A 22,272-nucleotide genomic window follows, 5' to 3' on the forward strand; every position below is an offset into this window, starting at 1 on the left:
ATAGTTATGTCATTGAAATGATTAATTCTTTATCTTTATAAACATACGTAAGTAAAAACCTCTAATAGATATTTATCATGAAAGCTATTTTAGTCTTCATCAAGGACATTAATTGAATTTAATGTTTAAAATAAAACTGCTTTTTCTGACTAAGGAAATAAAATGCATAAACTTGGTAGTTTTTTTGTTTTTCACAAGATCAAATAATTGCAAATAATTTTAGATACCAATTAATTAATAAGTTTATTAACACAGCTGCATTGTTAGACAAAAATCAAAAGATCAAAAACAATAAAACTTTGTTCCAGTGATTTGTTTATTTATATTAATAATATTTAATGTGTTTGAGAAAAAAAATTAAGAAAAATATTATGTCAATTGATTCGTTGATAAAAAACAACTGTGATAACCGTTTTTTTTAAACTTTTCTTTCAGCATTTCTGCAACAAGAAAAGTTAACCTGTATTGGAGTATAAGGAAAAAAAGTGAATTTTGGTGGAGAGCTTCATGCACCAAAATAGGATCAGTGTCTTATGCCCACTTAGAAATAGAAACCCAAGCCGACAAACGACGGACTTTTTTGAGTTGCATAACATGTGAACCATTTCTGTAGAAACTTTTATATAAATAAAAACAACAAGCTGCGTGGTTAGTGTCAAAACTTGTGATTTAAACAAGTTCCTTGAGTTCTTTTAGGGGTACGGACGTCTAGTTTTATTGAATAAATTGTTAAAATAGTGATTTTTTCAGAAAATTGGACCATCTTAGCGATTTTTCCCAATAAATAATTTAAATTTTAAGCTTAATTACGGTATTTTTAATTAAAAATATTTAATTTGCTTCAATTGGAAAGAAGTCGAAGAAGCTTCCAGATCTTAAAAAGTCTTAAGTTTGTTACGTGCCCTTTTAGCTTATAAGAAGTGTGTTCAAGTTGTATGTTTTTCGTTGAAAACAACACTACTGCCCATGTTCCGAATTTCGATCGAAAGTTAATTGAAATCACCGTTTAGTTTCATGTGAAATGAAATTGCATGTTCGTCAAGTCGATCGATTTCGAAATATCCGAAATCCGAACTGAAGGATCATTAATTTCTTTTTTGTTTCTGAAGTAACACATTGGCTTTTTTGAAGATGAATGCAATATTATTAGCAATTTTAAGTGAAAAAGGAAGCTGAATTCAAGAAGAATTTTGTGAAACAATTCAAATATATTGGATTTACCTGGCACAATCTCAGTGTGTAAAAATTACTTTACATTACATTACACACTACTCAGCACATAAATGTACAGTAACTTGAGCGACTAGACTTTGTAAGGTGATAACAACACAATACAGAAGGACAAAATGGAAAGAACAACAGACAGAAAGAATACATGACAACAACACGCGGCAGGTTACGAAACGGTCCACCAATTGTCTACTAACCACGCTCACTGATGCTTGATATCGGTGATCGATGGGAACCGAAGTTTTATCAGTGACTAGGCTGTTGCCCAGTATGTGTGAAAATTATGTACAATTGCTCTGATAAATAAAGTAAATTCTTGATTTCCCCTTTAAAGTGTTTTTTATATGTTATAAGGGAAATAATTCATCAATTCCTTCCATTCAAAAACTTGCTGCAACCCTCCGATTCCTAGCAGAACGAGGCTATCAGAGATCAATTCACAGAAATAAAAAATGTGATTTGAATGCGTTTAAAAAACGGAACAAAGCGAAATACAGAACATCCATTTGCATGTTCGAAAATCCAATTAACAATAACGAATTGTGGAACACCCAAATCCACTTCCGCAAAGTGTATTCACAATAAGTGAAATACTGACCATGGCCATGTATTGGCTGTTACCAGAAATGTTGATAAAATCCTTTCGTAGAAATAAATTGGGAACTATGAACACTAATTCCTAATAAGGACCGACGATATGTTTTTTTGAAGTCCGGATAAAATGGCACAGAGTTATTGCATTTCGATTCTTAGAAAACTAGATTTTTAGAAAACTGTAGAAGAAACTAAGAAATAACTGTGAGTTGAACATTATTTAGTTTTTAATTTTTGCAACTATCGAAAATTGTATATGTCTAAAACTGATCTCACAAACTATACTTGTTGTTTATAGTCAAGTTTTATTAGTCAAGTGACTTATGAAATGTATTTAGGATTTTATTGGGTACAAAGGGGCGTTATTGTGTTGAAAATAAAGGAAAATCATTTAGCTCGAAAAAAAACTATAGATTTTCTTTGTTTTGTCGATTTGCTGTAATGTTGCATTCAAACTTCAAGGTCGAAAACCCGGATTATTTGATTTATAACGCAAACTTCATTAACGTCTAAAAACAAATTTGGATCTATCGGAGTTACGGAAACTGCTCCTTATGTTCAAAGAATCGAATTGTTTAATAATTTCTCAAAAGACTAGAATATATTTTTTGATTTGGCTTTTCGATGCCCAATCACTTTATTCACAAAATCATCGATTACTTAAACAAAAAATAGTACTCAATGACATGCAAAATTAAAAAACAATTTTTTTGTTTAAATAATTTATCTGTTGTTTTTAACTTTGAGATTTAAAACAATTTTACTATGGGCAAAACCAATTTTTTTTTGCAAGAATGGATTTCTGGCTTGTAGAAAAAATGAAGGTGTTGCCATGGATTTTCAATCTTTGATTTTTTATATCAACTCAATTTTCAGAACTATCACCCATCTCTCCTAACAATGGGGATATAGAACCCCCATCCTACACCATATTTTCTTTTCTTACTTCCAGAGTTGAGTAGTACCCGTGGTGCTGTATCTGGTTAGATCAGTGTTTATATTTCGACAGACACATAAATGCTGCTCTGACCAGGGCCAGAGGAGCCTTCGCTCTGACGGAACGGCTGTTTTACAGCAGTCGGCTTGACCCCAGAGTGAAGGTAATTTGCTACATGGCCGTCATAAGGCCGATGATCGTTTATGGTTGTCCTGTGTGGTTCAACGTTGCCCCTTCCCAGATGGAGAAGTTTCGTGTGTTCGGGTGCTTTACCGGCTTATATCGAACAGCCGAATCTTCTTACGTGCATTACTGTTCTAACAAGGTCCTATGCAACGGGTCTCGAATCAACAGAATTGACAATTTCGTGATAAAACTCGTTCAAGGTCACATTGCAAGAGCTATGTCTTCGACCAACAATTAAACTTTGGAGGCGTTTTATCCGAACGACGAGTATTTTGAGAGTGCACGCTTGAGCGGCTTTATTCCACCAGAAGCATTCCTCTTTTTCGACAGATGCTGTCTGAAACAGGATAGATTGGGAGTTCCGCTAATCTACCACGTCAGACGACTAACCGTGGATAGGCGACTTCTGTACAATCAGGACGTGCGTCGCTCGTGGCACAAGGCGGGCTGTGACCGTACGGGACCGTACCGATAGGGTGAAGCAGGAGAACCAGTTTTGGTGGCTTCATTACAGCGTCCGTAAGTTAGTTGTAAGTTATGGTTGATAAGGTTTTATGAATTTTTGTCTAGCTTCAAGATAGTTTTAAGAATAAATTAATACAAATTAATTTAAAAAAATTGCGTTGGACTGTCCTGCCAGAGGTCTTGGGTTAAAAAAGGATGGTTGAGAGTAGTAAGTCACTAGGCCCTAGTTTTCAATGGACTGTTGTGCCACCTAATTTAATTTAATCTCTAAAGTTATGCTATGCGTTATGGCAAATTGTCTATTTTTGTTATTTTAGTATTATTGCGTAAAGAACGTTTTTTAGTTGTATTCTGAAAACCGTAGAAAATTATTGTATTGACAAAAATCTAATAAACCAAAAAATCGCGTTGTTCGCTCTAGGTTGAAAACTTGGATTATTAATAAAGCCAACATCATTAAAAAGTAATCCAAAAGTCAGAAATATCCTATTGAATGCAAGGTCAAATACCCATTTTTTTGATTTTATAAAGTTCAATTTGTGGTAGAGTTCTTATTTATGTTTGAAATAAGCCCTGTATTGTGAATGTGTATAGCTCTCACAAGCAAATACTTTATTGTGTGGCCTAACGTAAAGAATACTTTAAAATCAATTCAAACATATCTTTTTCAAAACAAAAATTAATCAATGTTTTGCTCTGGAATATGGAAATATTAAAGAGTATATTTCTAACAAAAGAAATATAAGTATCAACAAATAAAAATATCTATTCTAGTAACCTCATGTGTCTCAACATTGTCAATGATCAGAATAACATGTGGCAGCGGAACACAGAACACATTTTCAAAAAATGACATGTCAAATTTTATTGGTTATTTTGCTTTTTTTTAAATATTCACACAGATTTGAACAGACAGAAAATAACCTTATGATGTTATAAGTACTCAAATTCTACGTTAAATTTTTCAACTTTTCTTAAAAATACAAAATTTTCTAATTTAGAAATCCGTCAAAACTGTCTTTATCTACGTCGTTTAATATTTATGAGAAAGCTTAGAAAAAAATTGTAAATGATTAAAACACACTTGCAACAAGAATCCACAATTTCTGCAAGACCTAGTCTCAAATCTAACTTTTGTGTAGTAGTTTACTCAATTAAAGAGTGTCTATACACCACTTTCCCTTCATAAGCAAGTTGATACTACTAACATTAAGTTAACGTCAGAAATTCATGGATAGAAAAGAGAAAAGAGTCCTAAACATCCACATTAAGTATACCTAAAAAGATCAAGGTACCAATCCATTATCCAAAACCAAATCAAAAAAAAAGAATATCTTTTTTCAAAGTCTTCACTCTTCATTAGTACTATTTTATTATCGTTATAAATCCTAACCCTTCCAACTCTGCCCACATACCTACATAAATCTTGTGTTTTAAGAAAAAGTTAATTCAAACCAGAAAGACTAGTTTAACTCACATACTTCACGTATATGTCTATATATCTACTTTCGTCTTAAGTATCTACATATTGACTATGATTCACGGCCTTGAACTTGCATGTTGCATACATTTAACACTACTTTCAGCTTAAAAATGTAAAAGTCAAAAACCCACCAAAAATAAGCAAAAACAAAACAAACAAAAATAAAAATAAAAAATATCTAAGGCTATGCTAACACTCTACTGTGCCGCACCGCCTTTTGTCGTCGCTCGTCCAAAAAAAACCGAAACCTCACCAAAGGCATTGAGCTGCTCAAACTGATGAAAATTGCTGTCACGAAGACTCGAAGACAAGAAAAAGTTTCTCTTTCACTTGAGTTCACTTTTGTTAGCGCGTCAACTTTTGTTTGGTGGTTCGTGTACCTTTTGCAATAATTTGCAATTTCTGTCTATTCGTTGCCGCCGCGCGAAGCCTCACTCTGCCTTCACCACCAACAAACAACAACAACGTTGCGTCGCTTCATCGTCGAATTGGCGACCTAACCGCCACCATCTCCATCCCGCAAATCAATCTTTCCACCCAACAAGAGTAATATAATTTCGTCTAATGCTGCAATATAGCTCCCATTAGAGACTCCAAAACCAAATCTAATATAAAACCTACCTAGTCCCAGACCCCTAGACCACCAAATCCATATGCTGCTATACTCCATAAGAGAAATTTTCATCGTGGGGAGTATATATGACATGGATGCACTTTCGGGGGAACCTATTGAATCGCGCCCGCTCGCATAGAGTCCATATTATTCCCTCGCCCCTGCACTTTGTGATATTTGGCAGCCAGAGTGCTTCAATATACATCAGCCCATTTACTGATCGTGCATTAAGGCTCAGCTATAGCATCACGTAGAGGGTGTATTTCTTTTTGTTGTTGCTCTTATTGGATATCTATGTCGGTGTCGGTGCATTAGAAGCTGGACTTGAGTTCGTCGAAAAAAATACAAAAAATAATACCAAAGACTCAGTATCTTTTTACCTACCTTACCAATGGCCTGAGTCTTTGTTTTTCATTATTTGTTGTTATTGTATTTGCTTTTTGTTCAAACGCTAGCACTGGAGCTGGTTGCCTTGCGGGCATAATATATATAAAACTCGAATCAGGATCCTTCTATTTTTCTATTCAGGCGCAATAGTTCACGATTTTGTTAAAGCTGCTTGCGCCTGAGTGTGGTGATTGGTGTGGTAGCTAAAGGTAGATATAGATACAGATAATGTTGGTATAGTTGGCGGCTAGGTTAAGTTCATTGTGCGCACAGCTTGCAACTTCAATGGTTGTATTTTTTTTTGTTTGTTGCAACAAAACAAAAACACTAAATAAAATATAACTTTTATCTACGTATATATATTTTTGACTTTGGAGAAAGTGCATTCGATTGTTATGAGTGAATGTAAAAGATATGAAAATTATGGTAGAAGAGGATGCAAATTTGGGAAATGTAGGTAGGTTAATGTTAATGTGCACAGAGGGAGAAGCAAACATGACTGATAATATGATATCCAATGAATTAGGTATGTATTTAATTTTAAGAGATTGTTAGATTTGTTTTCTTGATTTTTGCTTCAGGGTTAAGGGGGAAGGGTGTATGTGTAGTACGTTCAAAAGAATGCATTTGAAGTCGTCTTTTCTAATGAGATATGTAAGATGAGAGTTCAAGTCATTGGGTGTGGGATTTTCATGAACAGAGTTAAATGAAGAACTATAATACCTGAACCACAATTGTAAGCTGAAAAATACAAAAAGCATTTACATTCGAGTAAAACTTTATTCATCGTTCTCTTTTTTATCTTTTTTTTGTTTGAAAACGTTAGATATACAAAAAATAACAAACTCTTCCTACATTTAATCAAAAAATCACAGAATATTTCAAAATCCAATAATTTGAACACCTAATTCAATGAACTTGGAAAATTGTTCAAACTTTAAAAAGTACGTATACGCCCTAGTGTACATTTCTTATATTATCGATTTAGTGGATACAAACGATAATTAAAGTCAATTCGTTTTTGTATAAAAATTGTAAATAAAAAATCCTTAAATCGCTCGTAGTTTTAGTTGAAGTTTTAAAGATCCACGTAAAATATGAAAACTTTTTCGAGAGTAAATATTGAGCTATGAAAATAGCGAAGAAAAAGTTAAAAAAACATTGAAGCACCGGTTCTTCTTCTTAAGTTTATAACCAATTTTGTTAACTTTATAATTTGTTTAAATTAAATATATTTTGTGGCGATTCAACAGATGAAGAACCAGGGTCCAGTGACTTACAACCCTCAAAAATGTCTGCGTATGAGTAATTCTAGGAATTCAGAAAAACAAAATAATACAAAATTTTTAGACGTAATCTTGAATTTGAAATTTTTGTTTTAGAGTTTTTAAGTTTTACTTGGTTTGAGAACTTTAAATTTAAACATATAACAAAAGTCATAAGATTTTAACATCATTTTATTAAATTCCTATAGGAAGTTATTGTAATCAATCCGATTTGTCAGTTGAAAATTTTGACATTTCTCGACGTTTCAATGTCCCTAGATTCGAAATAAAAGATTTTCATGTGAACGTACGTTCGGAAAGTTCGACTTCAAATAAATTTTGCTATACAGATAAAAAGGCAGAAAGGGATCTCAAATAAGTTGTGTTGGTGATTTCTTTACCATATCATATTATAAATCAAAAAAACTGAAAAAAAATTGTCAACTCGAACATTTTACGAATACAAAATGATTTTATCTCCCAAACAATTTTGTGCCACGAAAAATAAAGTTTTTAACATCTGGTAAAATTTTGAAAAAAATCCAATTGACAGTTTTTCTATAAAAAATAAAAGCCTAAAACAACATTACTCAAAGTTGATAAAAATTGAATTTCGACTTAAATATCTTTCAATTTGAGATTATGGCTTTCAACTAATTTTAACTTATAAAAAATATTATTTTCAACATTCGAAAAAATTTGAGAAAAATCAAATTGACAGCTTCTTACAAAAAATAAAAACCTGAAAGAAAATTTAACAAAAGTTAATAAAAATATATTTTCGACTAAAGTACCTTTTGAAAATTTAAGATTACGGCTTCGACTTAATTTCAACTCTCAAGAAATATTGCTTTCAACATTCGACAAAATTTTGAGAACAACCGAATTAAGAGTTTTTTTACAAAAAATAAAAACCTAAACAAAAAATTAATAAAAGTTTTTTTAAAATTGATTTTTGACTCAAATATCTTTTCAAAACTTCGAGATATTGGCTTTAAACCACTTTTATCTATTAACAAATATTGTTTTCAACATTCAGTAAAATTTTGAGGAAAATCTTATTGACTGTTTTTTTTTATAAAAAATTAAAACCTTACAAAAAAACAATACTAAAACTTGGTAAAAATTTACTTACGACTGAAAAATTTTTTAAAAATTAAAAATATTGTCTTCAAACTCTTTTTATTCCACAGAAATTTTTTTTCGATATTCAGTAGTTTTTTTTATAAAAATAAAACAGTTCGATTTTTTTCATAAAAAAATAAAATCTAAACAAAATAGTACGCAAATGTTAGGTTAATGATATCTCTTAAATAAATTAAAAATTTGTTTTGACTAAAAATCTATTTAACAAAACTAGATTTTCAAACTAAAATATTTCTTTAAATGAAAAATATTGTTGGTAATTTTAAAATTGTAAGAATAATTCAACTGACAACTTTTTTAACCCAACCCGAAAACCTACAAACTTTTAATCAAGACAAATCGGCAGACGGAATGGAAAATTATCAGTGTGGGTCGCATCCCAGCCTCTTTTCCAAATCATGACAAAACTGATCTTTGAAATATTATTTTTATATTTAATATGACTATTTTTTAGGGAGATGCATTAAAAGACTTAACACTAAGGTTTTTTTTACCAGCAGTTACAGGTATTGTAAAATCTTTTACATCTTTTTTTATAAACAAATTGACACAATTTAGATTTTTAGTATACTTAATTTTTGTAAAAAAAAGCCTTGATGTTTCTTTGTTGACCTGCAAAAAAAATAATTAAAAATTACGTATACGCCCAAGTGTACAATTTTTGTATCGTCAATTTTAAAGAGATCAAAATGTGCGTGATTTGACTTAACATAAAAAATTGTTGTACAAATCTTCTTTTTGTAAGTTTTGACCTTTTTAATACTAAGCCAACATGAATCGTCAGTTAGTGAAAAAAATTTGTCATTTTGCTCCATAAATATGGAATTCATTAATAAATCATTCACAGCGCCACCTTTTATGTCATATTCCATACTATAATACAATAGCAACATTTTTGAACTTATTCTTTTTCTTTCTGAGGGATTTCTTTGAAGGTAAACAAACAAACCGGAAATTGGCTTCTGGTACCAAAAGAAGCATTGTATCCAACCAGAATCGAATGCAATTTATAGGCAAAGCAAAATTTAATCTCTAATTTGTTGTTAAATTTTTCAAAAAAGCATCTTAATCTCTATAATTTGCAAGGTTAATTATATGAGGACATTTGCATTATAGTTTTTGAATCATAATTCCATAGAGAACAAAACTTTGCACACATAACATACATACAAACATGGTATAAATAAAGTAGTCATAAGTCATTGCAAAAAGGCGGAAATAAAAGCAATTCTTTTGCAAGGTTTTGTTTTTTTTTTCTTCCATTTTTATGGAAGAAAATAAAATAACGCTTGAGGGTTGTTTACTGATTAGTGATTAAATATAAATTTATAATGAATAAAATTCATTAAAAAAATTGAAAAAAAAAAACAACAACAAGTCCCACAGTCATAGAGTAATGTTATTAATTGATTTAATATATTCTTACACACAATTGATTCGTCATAGTTTTCTTTATTACACAAATGCATTTATTTATATTTTATATAAATAGCCATGAAATTTTAAAATTCTTATGTTTGACTTGGGTAGGTTTTTATGACAGGGTGGTAGCTTGTAAGATTTCTCTTTAAAAGGGGACTGCCTAGAATACAAAACAAATCCGGTAGACATTGAACGCACATAAAATATTTTTGAATTAAATGTTTATTGTGGCATGTGTTTGGTTTAGAGGTAAACTACGTAAGCAATGATTTTGAGAGTTTTTTAATGTTCAAACGGTTTAAGTGTGAACCAAATTTTCGACCACCAAGTAGACATTTTATGAAATTATTTGCAATGATGTAGGAACTAATTCTGATTGAAGAGAGAAAAATTGATCTAAGCGATCTTTTGAGCTAAACCCGCTTAAGTTAAACATCATCAAAAATTCATTCAAGCGAATTTAAAAATTCTATTAAGTGGGACTTAACATAGAATAATGCTTTCTAAACCTATTCAAGTATTTAAATTTCATGAAGTGATTAAAAAATGTTTAAGGGTGATAAAAAAGAAGAAAAGAAATAGTTAAGCAAATACTTAATAAGTTTTATTTGGTTGAATTTTGTTCACTTAAGAAATGCAAAATACAGGGGTGTTTCCAATAAGAAGCTTTTATTTAGTTTTTAAAAATGAAATAAGCGAGAGATTAATTTAATTTATGAAGAGAATTAATAGAAATTGATGTGGCACCATACGCATACCCTTTTCATTGCCAATTCCAACAATTGAAGCTCGATATCTTCAAAAATTCCATTTTAAAGGTTTTAATGCAATTACATGGAAAATTATTATAAGACTTATTTTTCACGTGCACCGTAATAAAAATGTCTAAAAATACTAAATCACAATATTTCGTGTGATTGAGAAATAACATATTCTGGCAACTTTTATCTCATAACTGCGTTTGTTTCTTTGCTTGTGTAACAAATTTTGTAATGGGGTAGTTTTAAGTTCTTACTTATCAAATATTAAAATAAGACCACTTCAAAAGTGACAGCTGCCCAATTAGCAAGCTATAAATTTTTAATGAAATGTCTTACTAGAAAACTTTATATAAACTTTTACTGAAAATATGCTTCAGGCAAACTGGTTTCAAAAGAAATTGGTTGATTCCAATCGGAATTATTTTAGATAATGGGTGTTTTTCTTAAGCGGGTTTACTAAAGATCAATTTTTCAATTTTGTTTATTAGTTTTACTTCTTTTTCGTTCTTTATTTATTTATAAAAAATGGTATTTCTTATTCATTTGGTTCAGTTTTTAAGTCTGAATTTAAAGTTTAACGAAACTTTACTTTGAATAAACTGATTATGATTTATTTACTTCTCAAAAATAGCTTTGAATTATATTTGTATTGTATTTTCAGAATCAATTTGTTCTTATATATTTTAAAGCTTTCAATATATTTACTTTAAGTAAATCTTGCATAAAATGAAGTACCTTAGGTTAGGTTAAAGTGCCTAGCAAATTAATTGTACAATAACAATAACATCAACACAAATTTTCTAACTCTTATTAATATCTACGCACCTGATTCTAATCGAAACATATACAAATACATAAAAAAACCTAAACAAAAAATCCAGTTCATTAAAATTTGTTAGTAAGGCACGCACCAGATTTAATTTGCGTGCTTTTTACTTAAATTATTCCAATTTTTCTAATTTGTGCATACCTACTCATTTCAATGTATGTTTCAGACAACCTTGTAAAATACAAAAAAAATGTATTTAGGCAGAACGATTTATTTGTTTAATAAATAATTAATGAGGTTACAATTCAACATTTGGATAATTTTTAATAGGACAATATTGTGAGGGATAGTTTCTTTAAATGGTTTTGATTAGATGTTTTATGTTTGTAAGAAAAGATTTACAAATAATGAAATGTGACTAATTTTGACTATTTCCGACCATCAAGTGAAATCAAAATAAAATAATGAAACGTCAATTGAAAAAGGACAGAATACGTCCTTTTTGCAAATACTATTAAGAAGGCGGGTGTTTTAAAGACTTGTGGTTTTTAATCTGGTAATACTTTTGTGAGTTGGTCTTTTTTTACAGCCGTCACTTGATTCGTGCTCAAAAAAAAAAGCTAAATTTTGGGACATCACATTAAGTTTTATGAGTTTTCCTTCTTTTTAAAACCCCAAAACAAAAATGCAATACTTTATAAAAACCAGCAATTACACCTATGTTCACACTTGCGTCTGGTAATTGGTATATAATATCTATCGTTTTATTTACGTACAGTAAAACTTCTTTAAAAGGAACCTTCAAGGGAACAAAAAATTGCTTCTTGTACTTTTCCCAACCACTAAAAGCTTTAATTTTTCATCATCTGCCATATTTGATCCAACCATTAAGGTGACTCTCTCCTTGCTTTTCTTCCACTTCCGTGACACTTTTCTTCTTTTTTTTTTTAAATCAAGTGTTTTTTGAGGAAGACATTTAAAATAAAGACTCAATTCGTCCACGTTAAAAACATTCTCAGGGCTGTATCCATCCAGTAAATTATTAAGCGTATTTTTAATCCAATTTTGACACACTATCTATCATCTATCATCATCCCTTCCCCACATATAGATTTGTTTTTTTTTTTAATCAAAAACAAAACGTTGTGTAGTAATTTAGTAGCTTACCGTGTTATATATTTAACCAGCCATGTACTGCGTTTAAAATTATGCTGTCCCAAATATTTAGAAAACAAATTATATTTTTGTTTGATAATAGAGCCCGAGAGTGGTAAAATTCTTTTCCTGTTTATCTGCACCCATTTTTACATTGCTTTTTATTTGGTATCAAAACGGCGCACTACAGCGCTAAATGGATCTCAGGCTAGGTTGCCTTGAGATCGCCATTTCTACCTTTACATTGCTTTATCCACATTACCGCATTACATTTAGTTTTTCTTATTTTTTTGTTTTTGGCTTCTGTTTGGACTTTCTTTGGCAAACTTTAATATTTTGCATTCATTCTTTAAAATTGTCGACAATGTACAAAACGATACGCCAAATTGTTCTGCAACATCCTTTTTTCCCCTTTTAACTTTTTCAATCGTCGATGACTTCTCTAATAGCAAAATAGCTTTGCTATACAGAGAATTACGTAACAAGGAAGTTCGTTATAAAGAAGTTTTACTGTAATTTTTTAGATGGGGTTCCTTAAAGTTTTGGTTTTGACAACTGGTGGCCAAAAAACAGATGGCTTAGCTAAAGATCGGTTGCAGGTTTATAAAATTACAATACTTCACTTTTATACTCTTCCGAGTGTGTAGCTTAATTTGTGTTTTCAAAACTGGTTCGAAAAAAAAGTTATCATGATCTGGACAACAATTAAACAATCTGAAAATGTTTATATTTAGCTTTATTTGGTCCTCAAACACAATTAAATTCCTTCGCATCTTTGTCACTAATAAAAAGAAAGCAACAACTTAAAAAAAAAACAACAATTAACAACATTCCACAAACAGAAACCAACCATCCTCATCAAGTAAAATCCCTGAAATCAGTTAAAAATTCTACCTTGACTTTGCACTTCCATGATTCGTGAATTTATTTTCATACAAACAATAAAATACGTTAAAATATTACCCCAATTATTATTATTCTTATTATTATTATTACGATGATGATAATGATGGCGATGGTAAAAGTCAATTTGTCGTGTCTTTTTTGTTTTAAATATTTAAATACCCCACCATCATTATATCAATGAAGGTTACAAAATTTATTAATAATAATATAAATATTATTATACTTTAAAAATATATATGAAAATCTCCTCAAAATTAAATGTTTAACAGCAGCTTAAGTGATTAAATAAAACACCTTTAAAATTCCTCCACATTTCTAACCTTCGAAATCTCAATTATGTATGTAGGTATTACGAATTTAGAAAACAAAATATATCATAGGTATTCCGACGACCAACAAATCAAAAAATAAAACAAAAAAACACACAAAAAAATAAAAATAAAAACATAACAAGAAAGAAACAAAAAAAAAGAAATAATTTAAATAAAGTATCAATCAGATTAAACGTAAACTATCATATCAGGTAACCTTGAGAACTGAACTGCTGTGTTAGTAAAACAAAAGCAAATACAAATATTAATCAAATTATATATATGTACATATGTATATACATAAAACAAATAAAATACAATACATCTATAAAAAATTATAACCAAAATTTAAAAAAATTCGGCCTGTGCTACTTTAATTTTTTATTGGTACCAAACTTTTTTTTGGCACACTATTTAATAATAATAATAATTTAACCTATTTTATATGTCATCGATTTGAATTCATCGAAATTTGATAGTGAACCCCTGGTGGACGCGCGACGAAGCTCGAATTTGTTGCTTTTATTTTTTAATTTTATTTTGTTTCTAAATTCGAGTAAAGTCATCAAATTTTGATTGACATGAAAGTTTGGACTATGAAGAACTGTTCCCATTTATTTATAATTTTTTGTTGTTGTTACTTTTTGGTTGCATTATTTAAGTCTGAAACTTTATTTACACCACTGACATCGTTCTAGTACCCTGATTTTTGAATGCACCTATATTATGTAGAAGAAGAAAATGATTTCATGCAATTTATTGTTTTAAGCAATGTATTCAATTTAAAACAAGGCAAAATTAATAATTAATGTTGCAAGTTTATTGTCGAGGATTTTTATTGAAGATTAGGGTGAATGCTGACGAGTGTGTCGCAAAATGAATGATATATAAAATATTTCACGTGTGGGGGGTACACTTTTGTTTGATATGAATTATCAGAAAAAGTACAAAATAATTCAAGTTAGGTTTTAGAAATTTTATTGGTGTTATCTTTTGGGAAGTCACATGAATTCGGTAAAACCTGAAAAGTATTTTGTAGTTTTTTTCCAGGAATAATATAAATCATTATATTAGCAATTTCTGATTTATTTAAAAATATCACATACATTCCAAAATTAAATTTTATTTAAATATACAGGGTGGACCAAAGTCCTATCTATGGAAGAAAACCATGAGTATCTGGGGTATTTTTCCTTACGTAGTGTGGACAAAAATAGTGGTTTGACTTAAGAGTATATCTTGGTACCTTAACATGTAGGGAGCTAAATTTTTGATAATAATTTATCTTTAATAAAATAACATACAAAATTAAGTTCAGAAATTCAAAAATATGAAAAACAAAAATACACGAACCTGCTCCTGTATCCAAAGATTCTGTTTAAAAAAAAATAGTACCTACTTATAATTCAAGATTCATTGATGTAGCAGCAAAACAAATTTGCCTTCAAAAATTTAAATGCCATTTGATTTCTCAAAAAATCCTTAACTTTTCTTAATTTGCATTGAAAATTTTTAGATCGTTTTTTTTTTAAATTAATTTTTATTCATAAAATTTTTGTTAATAAAAAAACTCTGAACGACTGAAATTAAGTCCCAATCATTGTAGCGTGTTCCATACGGAACTTTTGGCGATAAAAGAAGTCTTATCCTGGCTTAAAGAAAACGTGATATTAACATCTGATATCCGTATTTTGTCAGATAGTCGGGCTGCTATCAAATCACTGGACTCTGTCTCTACAAAGTTTATAACAGTCGATGGTCTCTAATGGAGATGGCACAACAGTATAATATTCACCTTTGCTGGGTGCCAGGCCATAGAGACATTCTCGGTAACTGTAAGGCAGGTGAATTCGCCAGGAATGGTACAGTGCAGCCCATCCTACCACGTTTGGCTCATACTTGCATACCAATCGCTACTTGTAAACTGTTGCTAAACTCCAGAGCTGTATAAACTGCAGTCTTTTTGGGACTGCAGTTAAGTCACCAATAAGATTTTCTTTTAACTTACAAAAGTACTTTAACTGTAACTAAACAGTCAGCAGTTAGTACTTACTTTCTGACTTGGCAGTTAAAAAAGCAGTTAATTGACTAGAAGTTAATTAACTGCAGTTATTTTAACTGGTTTTAGTCTTTTTAGTCCATAGAAATTTCTTTGTACTGGGGTATTAGAATTTTTTGTTCAGTAAGTCTTTTGACTGCAGTGAATTAACTTTAAGTCAATTAACTTTTTTTTAGTCTTTATATAAAGAGTACGTTGTTTGAGAGTATACTCAAAAAGTTTGAATATTCATGCGTTTTGAAAACGCCTTTAAAAATGTTGTTCAGATTTGTCATACATTCTATAGCAAACCTCATTGTTATGAGCCAGACAGCATTGTTACCTCACTGAATAGGTACCTCATACATATTTCATATTATTTTCAAAATCCCTGTAGTATCTTAGTCAAAATACTAAAAAAAAAAATGAGTTGCCTTAAAGTTAATTAACTGCAGTAAAAAGACTTACTGACTAAAACTTCTAATATACCAGTACAAAAGAATTTCTACTGACTAAAACCAGTTAAAATAACTGCAGTTAATTAACTTTTAGTCAATTAACTGCTTTTTTTAACTGCCAAGTCAAAAAATATGTACTGATTGCTGACTGTTTTTCTTGCAGTTAAATTTCCCAGTCGCAGTATTAACTTACATTCAAAGAATTAGTTAATTAACTGAGCCTTAATTGAATGCATTACCCAAAAGACTGCAGTCTTTACAACTCTGCTAAACTCTATGAAGAAGGCAAGCCCCAGGTGGAGCAACATCACCACGTGTCAGGTCACAAAAAACATCTGGTCAACACTAGTTTTAAAACGTTCAAGGTGCTTGCTATCTGTACGCAGATCGCATATAAGCTCGATAATAGGTGTCATAACCGGACGTTGTCTAATAGGAAAGCACGCAAAACGACTAGGCGTATTCCCAAATGACTTTTGCAGAAGTTGTATGGACGAGGAGGAAACAATTCTTCATCTTCTCTATACATGCCCAGCTATGGCTCAAAAACTCAAGAATTACATAGGAGAATTCTTCTTTAATGCTGTAAACGATCTAAATCATATCAGCATAATTAGCCTCTCGCGTTTTGTAAGGGACTCAAACTGGTTTTATTGAGCTTAGGAGGAAGCCTCAAGATTCATGTGGTATCACAATGGGCCCTTAAACTGGCCTAAGTGTGTCCGTTTCCATCTCAGACAGCCACTTTAACTTAACCTAACTTAATATAAATTTTACATTTGATTTTCGTAAAAAGCTGTTGAGCCGTTTTTGAAATATCGAATTTTGAAAAAACAATTGATATTTATATTTAAAAATCCAAAACAAATGTTGAATTTTTGATCATGAAATAATATCATTGCGACAGTAAAAAAAACTTGTGCAAGTAAAGAATTATTGAAATTAATTCATGAATTCCCGAGAAAATTAAGGTACGGAAATATGGTTCAATTTTTTTTATTCAAAGAACCGAAGTTAAGAAAAAAAATTAGAGAAAATTTCATAAAATTCTACATTTGAGTAAATTTAAATTTTTGACCCAACTTTCAAGTGTGAAGTGACTAAACCCAATGGTTTAGGCTGCGGACAGGCGGAATCGCGGGACCCACTATTTTTAACTTTTCTACCATCGTAATGTCACTGTTGATTTGACTGTAGGTTAGTATCATTTTTTAAAAGGGTTTTAAATTTGTTAAAGAATTTATTAAATATTCGAATAACTCCTTCTAGTGGTTTTGAGGTTTAAATGTTTCTCATAAGCATGAGATTTGCCATTGAAAGCTTATAGGCCTTTACCGCTGTTTCATACAAAACTTTTATTTTACAAAACAAAACAAAATGTCACCTTTCGAGGATCGCATAATGTCTGTCATAATTTTCCTTGGTATTCATATAAATAAGGTTGCATAACACCCGTAATTCTGGGAATACTAAAAGTTAACCGTGGAGCCCAAGTGGTTACATAGAATTGAGAATAAGGCCTAGTGACTTACAACTCTTAACCATTCCGAGTACTGTTGTCAGGGATGGAGGGGACCTACAATTTTATGCCGAATCCGAATGGCAAATTTGAGAATTTACTTTTCATGACAAGAATAACTCTTGGAGAATTTGTCAATTCCTCTTAAAAGGCAGTACCCGTGAATTAAGACTTCAGATGTCTTAGGTAGGGACCTAACTAACCATCACTATCAAACCAGTGTGCATGTATCTAAATTCAAATCATATCTTTACTTTCCTAATTTCACACATTGTAGTTTATTTGTTGTAGTATCCCAGGCATGATAGATAGTGCGTTGGACTGTCAGGTCAGAGGTCTTGGGTTGAAACCCTGCCTGCGCCTGCCAGGAATTAAGAAATCCTCAAAGAGTAATTCATATCATGAAAATAACTTTCTTAAATTCGCCGTTCGGATTCTGTTTGAAAATGTAGGTCCCCTCCATCCCTAACAACAGTACTTACACATTGGAATGGTTGAGAGTTTCATTAGGCTCTAATTCTCAAAGGACCTAATAATTATATTGATTTTTCAATTAAAAAACTTTTTAAAAAAGTTAAAGTTAAAAAAAAAATAAACATCTTCTCTAACCGTTTTGCTACTAGTTCGATCTTAGTAGTTATTAAAAACATTAAATGTGAATTATTTTGGTGCTTTTTGTGACATTTAAAATATTTATTTGACAAATGCATATAAGTTGTCATTACTGTTTAGGTATAGCAATGTCTTGACGTTGGTCTTGTACATTTTAACTTACTTAATTTCAAAGTAAAATTGACATCTACATATGTATCATGCTTTTTGCAAAAATCATACCCCCTTCTGGTAGAATACTCAACTCCATTCAAATATACTAAAATAAATCGTATGATTGAAGTGTTAATTTACAAAAAGGGAAAATAATTTAAAATTAGTTTAAAAAAAGGAATTGAGTGGAAATTTTAAAAGGTTTATCATTTTCTAATTTTTGCTCTCCTGAAAAATTTGTTGCTCAGTGGCTTTTACCTCCAAGCAAACGAAATATAAATAATATCTTAGTTTTGCTTAAAAGTGAATTTAGTTTGATCACTTTTCAAATGCTTCAGGAAACCATTTTGTTTAAGGCCACTTCACATGTTGTCATCGTTAAAATTTAAAACTTAAATTATGTTGTAAGTTATTGATTATTATTTAAATAGCTGATAAATAAAAAGGTACGAAATAGGTAATTTTTTATATATTTTTCCTTAACAAGAACAACTACCAACTAAAATCATTCAAATTAAAAACCTTTAAAATGTTTGTTTATTATACAAACTTAGGTAAACGTAATTGAATGTGACAACTTGTCTTGACTTTATAACGCAAATTAAAATAAAACAGATGAGTAAATAAAAGACTAGTAACAAAAAGTTTGAATGTTTACCAATTTACTACAATAATTCTGTCTTCTGTTTTAAAAACCCAACATTTTCGATTTTAGATTAAGTTACATAAAAAAAAGTATTGGCATCCATTTCTTTATGTTACTTAATGGAAATACATAAACATTTAGGACCTTATCATAACTAAAAGATGATAAAAACGGACTTTCCATCTAACGGTTTTCAGTAAAAATACTTATTTCAATGAAATCAAATATATAATCAAATTTGACAAATTAAATTATAACTCAAAAAGCAAAAGCTCGCATAGATTTTGTATTTAAGTATGGTAGCTATATTCCCTAAAAAAGTGCTGCCAACTGTTTTTAAAAGTGGTTGGCATTTTACATTGAAATTACTAAAATTAAAACAGATGTACTTTTTTTTAAGTTGTTTTTTATTATATTTACAAAAAAAGTTCAAAGTTTTTGAGAGTCATTGGAGCCTTTGGGGTGTTTTATAATTTAAATTTTAAAACTGTCAATGTTTTGCTAAGCTTAATCCTACTACGGAAATTAATTTTTAAAAATCTGAGAGATACAATATTTAAAAATTACTTACTGTAATTAATCAAAATTGATTTGATTAAATTTTTGGAGGAGAGCACTGAACTCAAGAACTAAAACATTTAAATTGATCACATATTTACCTTAGTATTTCTAAACTAAAAAAGATCAAAAAATTCAAATTTCTTATATTTGGTTTCTTGTTTAACTACTCTTGTGACAAACAAAATTAAATTTTACTTTTTATGTTATTCTAGGTACCCAAAAACTCTACAGTAGCTTTGAAGCAAAAGTGTATGAAAATCTTACAATAATATTTTAGTTTAGTCAAAATTCATGGATTTTTTTTAAGATCGTAGGAAAATTACTTTTTTGAGTTATGACGTGTATTTAATTCACTCAAAACAATATGGCGTCGAAATGTGAGAAACATATTTTTCCTCATAATAGATATTATATCATTTACGCATCAAGTTTTTAAGTATTTTGTACTTTTTTCTTATCTTTATACATATATGAATGAATTATCATTCAAAAACGTTTTAAAAACATTTAAAATATATTGTGAAGTAAAAAAAAGCATTGCCAGGTAATAATTTCCAATTTTGAGAAAACAAAAACTTACCTCTATGAACACCAACAAAATATATATCCACAAAATGTTTATAATCCAAATAATGTCAAATAAAAGAGTAATCCTTCAAATAAATCCTCCGTTATTTGTTTTTCTCAAAAAAATGCACTCTAAACTTATGATAAAATCATAAATTTTTAAAAACGAGATGTTCTATATGTGAGAACAAAAATAATCCCCGCACGACGCCAACGACGCACGATACGAATAATCCACAGTAAATATATAAAATTTTATTTCAACGCAATTGTTTTTGCGTTTAATGAAACACACAGAGGAAAAAAGTAAACTATTTCTGATATTTCATAAAATTTGTTCACTGTTTCACTTTGAACTTAAAAATTGCAATTCAAACGCCACAAAACTTATTTAACAAAAAAAAACCAATGAAAGTGAAAACAAAACTTTCCTGGGTTATTTTATTTTATTTTATTTTATTTTATTTTTCCCCCCTCCCTCAAGTGGGGTTTTGTTTTTTTTTTCTTTTTATTTCTTATGATTTTAATTTTTATTTATACAACACTTTTTTGGTAATTTACACTTTATTTGACATCAGCCTTGATGCATTATCATTTCATACAACGAAAATGTTGAATATATTCAAAAAATCAAAAATATTAAAACATCGATAACAATTCTTCCAGTTTTAAACAATAATTATCCTCCGGAAGACGACATTTTTGTTTTTTACCATATACAAAAAAGAGAGCTGTCACAAAATCAATAATAATTACCGTTAATATTGTCACAAATCACACGACGACGCACGATTTCGATTTTTCGATTTTTTTTATTATTCGGATAATGTAGTTCAATGACAACCAAAATGTTGATTAAAAAATAAGCCTTGAATCACTTGAATGTTGCCATTGACATTCACTAGGTTTTGTTTTATATTCTTTTTGTTTTATTATTTATTTTATTTAATTAATCTTTAATTTTATTTTTCTGTATTCTGTTGTTTGGCGCCAAAAATAAACACACTTCCTTGTGCCAAAAATATATACAAAAGAAAAAAGTCCGTTAAAAATCACTTTTAAAACCACTCTAAACGTTTGTTTCAAATCAAACGTTCGATCGTTCGTTCGGTAGTTCGGTCGGTCGAACAAAATCTCGTCCTTCGCCCGATGGCAATTACGATAGATATAAGAAGAGCGACCCGCCCGCTCGCTCGCTCGCTCAATTTTTTTGCGAACGAACACCGAAATAACTGTTTCACCAAAAACGTTTAATATTCGCGTTTTTTGTTTTATTAAATTTTGTTTGTTTTTATTTTGTTGTTTGTTTTGATGAAATAAAAAACAGATTATATGTGATGTATATAAAAATCCAATGCGAGAAAACTCAACAAAATTCAACGAAGAAAATAAACGAAGAAAAAAATGTTGCCCGCAAGCTCACGCCGAACCGTTTGTTGCAAAAGTCACTGTCTGACTGAAGCTTAAAATGTACAAATTTTAAGTTCGCTGTACAAAGCGTAGTTGAAGAACATGAACAGCTACAACAGCAGCAGAGGCAGAGCAGCAGCAGCTATCATCGTATTCATTTACAAATCGTTTCGTTTGGACGTTCGTTGTACGTAGCCCGTAGTCGTAGCGAGTCAGTGAATATGCCAGAGCTCGCTGCTCGTTGCTCACAGCTCACACACGTATGAAGAGATTATGTGAAAATGAGCGTAGTACGGTACGGACACTACCTTACCACCACCTCTCCGTTTCACTATACGATGACGACGATGACGACAACATCGCATATCGAACACATTTTGCGAAAAATCACTGTGGGTCTTAGATAAAGCGATAGATAATTCCGCTACTCTCTTAAAAAGTTCATTTGATGAGCTGGTGTCGGTGTGGTGCTCCCCAATGGAATGGTGGGAATGGGAATATGGCCACTACTAAGCAGTAAAGTGGGATGAGGATGATGGAAAATGAGGAAAATTGCTGTGCTCTGCAATGGTTCGGAAAAGTTTCTGTTTAGTTTTGCTTTACTTTCTCATTCGACTCAAAAGCTTTAGCTCCGTAGCTCAGTGAGACTGTTGTGGGACGTTGGGAGGCATTTGGCGA

The 22,272-nt window shown here is 30.5% G+C and overlaps 1 long non-coding RNA gene across 1 annotated transcript in view; it reads right to left on the bottom strand.

Annotated features, from left to right (window-relative positions):
- Positions 1 to 22,021, bottom strand: part of LOC129945018 (uncharacterized) — a 111,900-nt gene extending 89,879 nt beyond the window's left edge. The window contains exon 1 of the long non-coding RNA XR_008781488.1: positions 20,198 to 22,021. This is a non-coding gene — a long non-coding RNA (uncharacterized LOC129945018). The remainder of the gene's footprint in view (positions 1 to 20,197) is intronic.
- Between the last annotated feature and the right edge of the window lie 251 nt (positions 22,022 to 22,272).

The sequence above is a fragment of the Eupeodes corollae genome, chromosome 2, assembly GCF_945859685.1.
Source record: "Eupeodes corollae chromosome 2, idEupCoro1.1, whole genome shotgun sequence".
Lineage (NCBI taxonomy): Eukaryota > Metazoa > Arthropoda > Insecta > Diptera > Syrphidae > Eupeodes > Eupeodes corollae.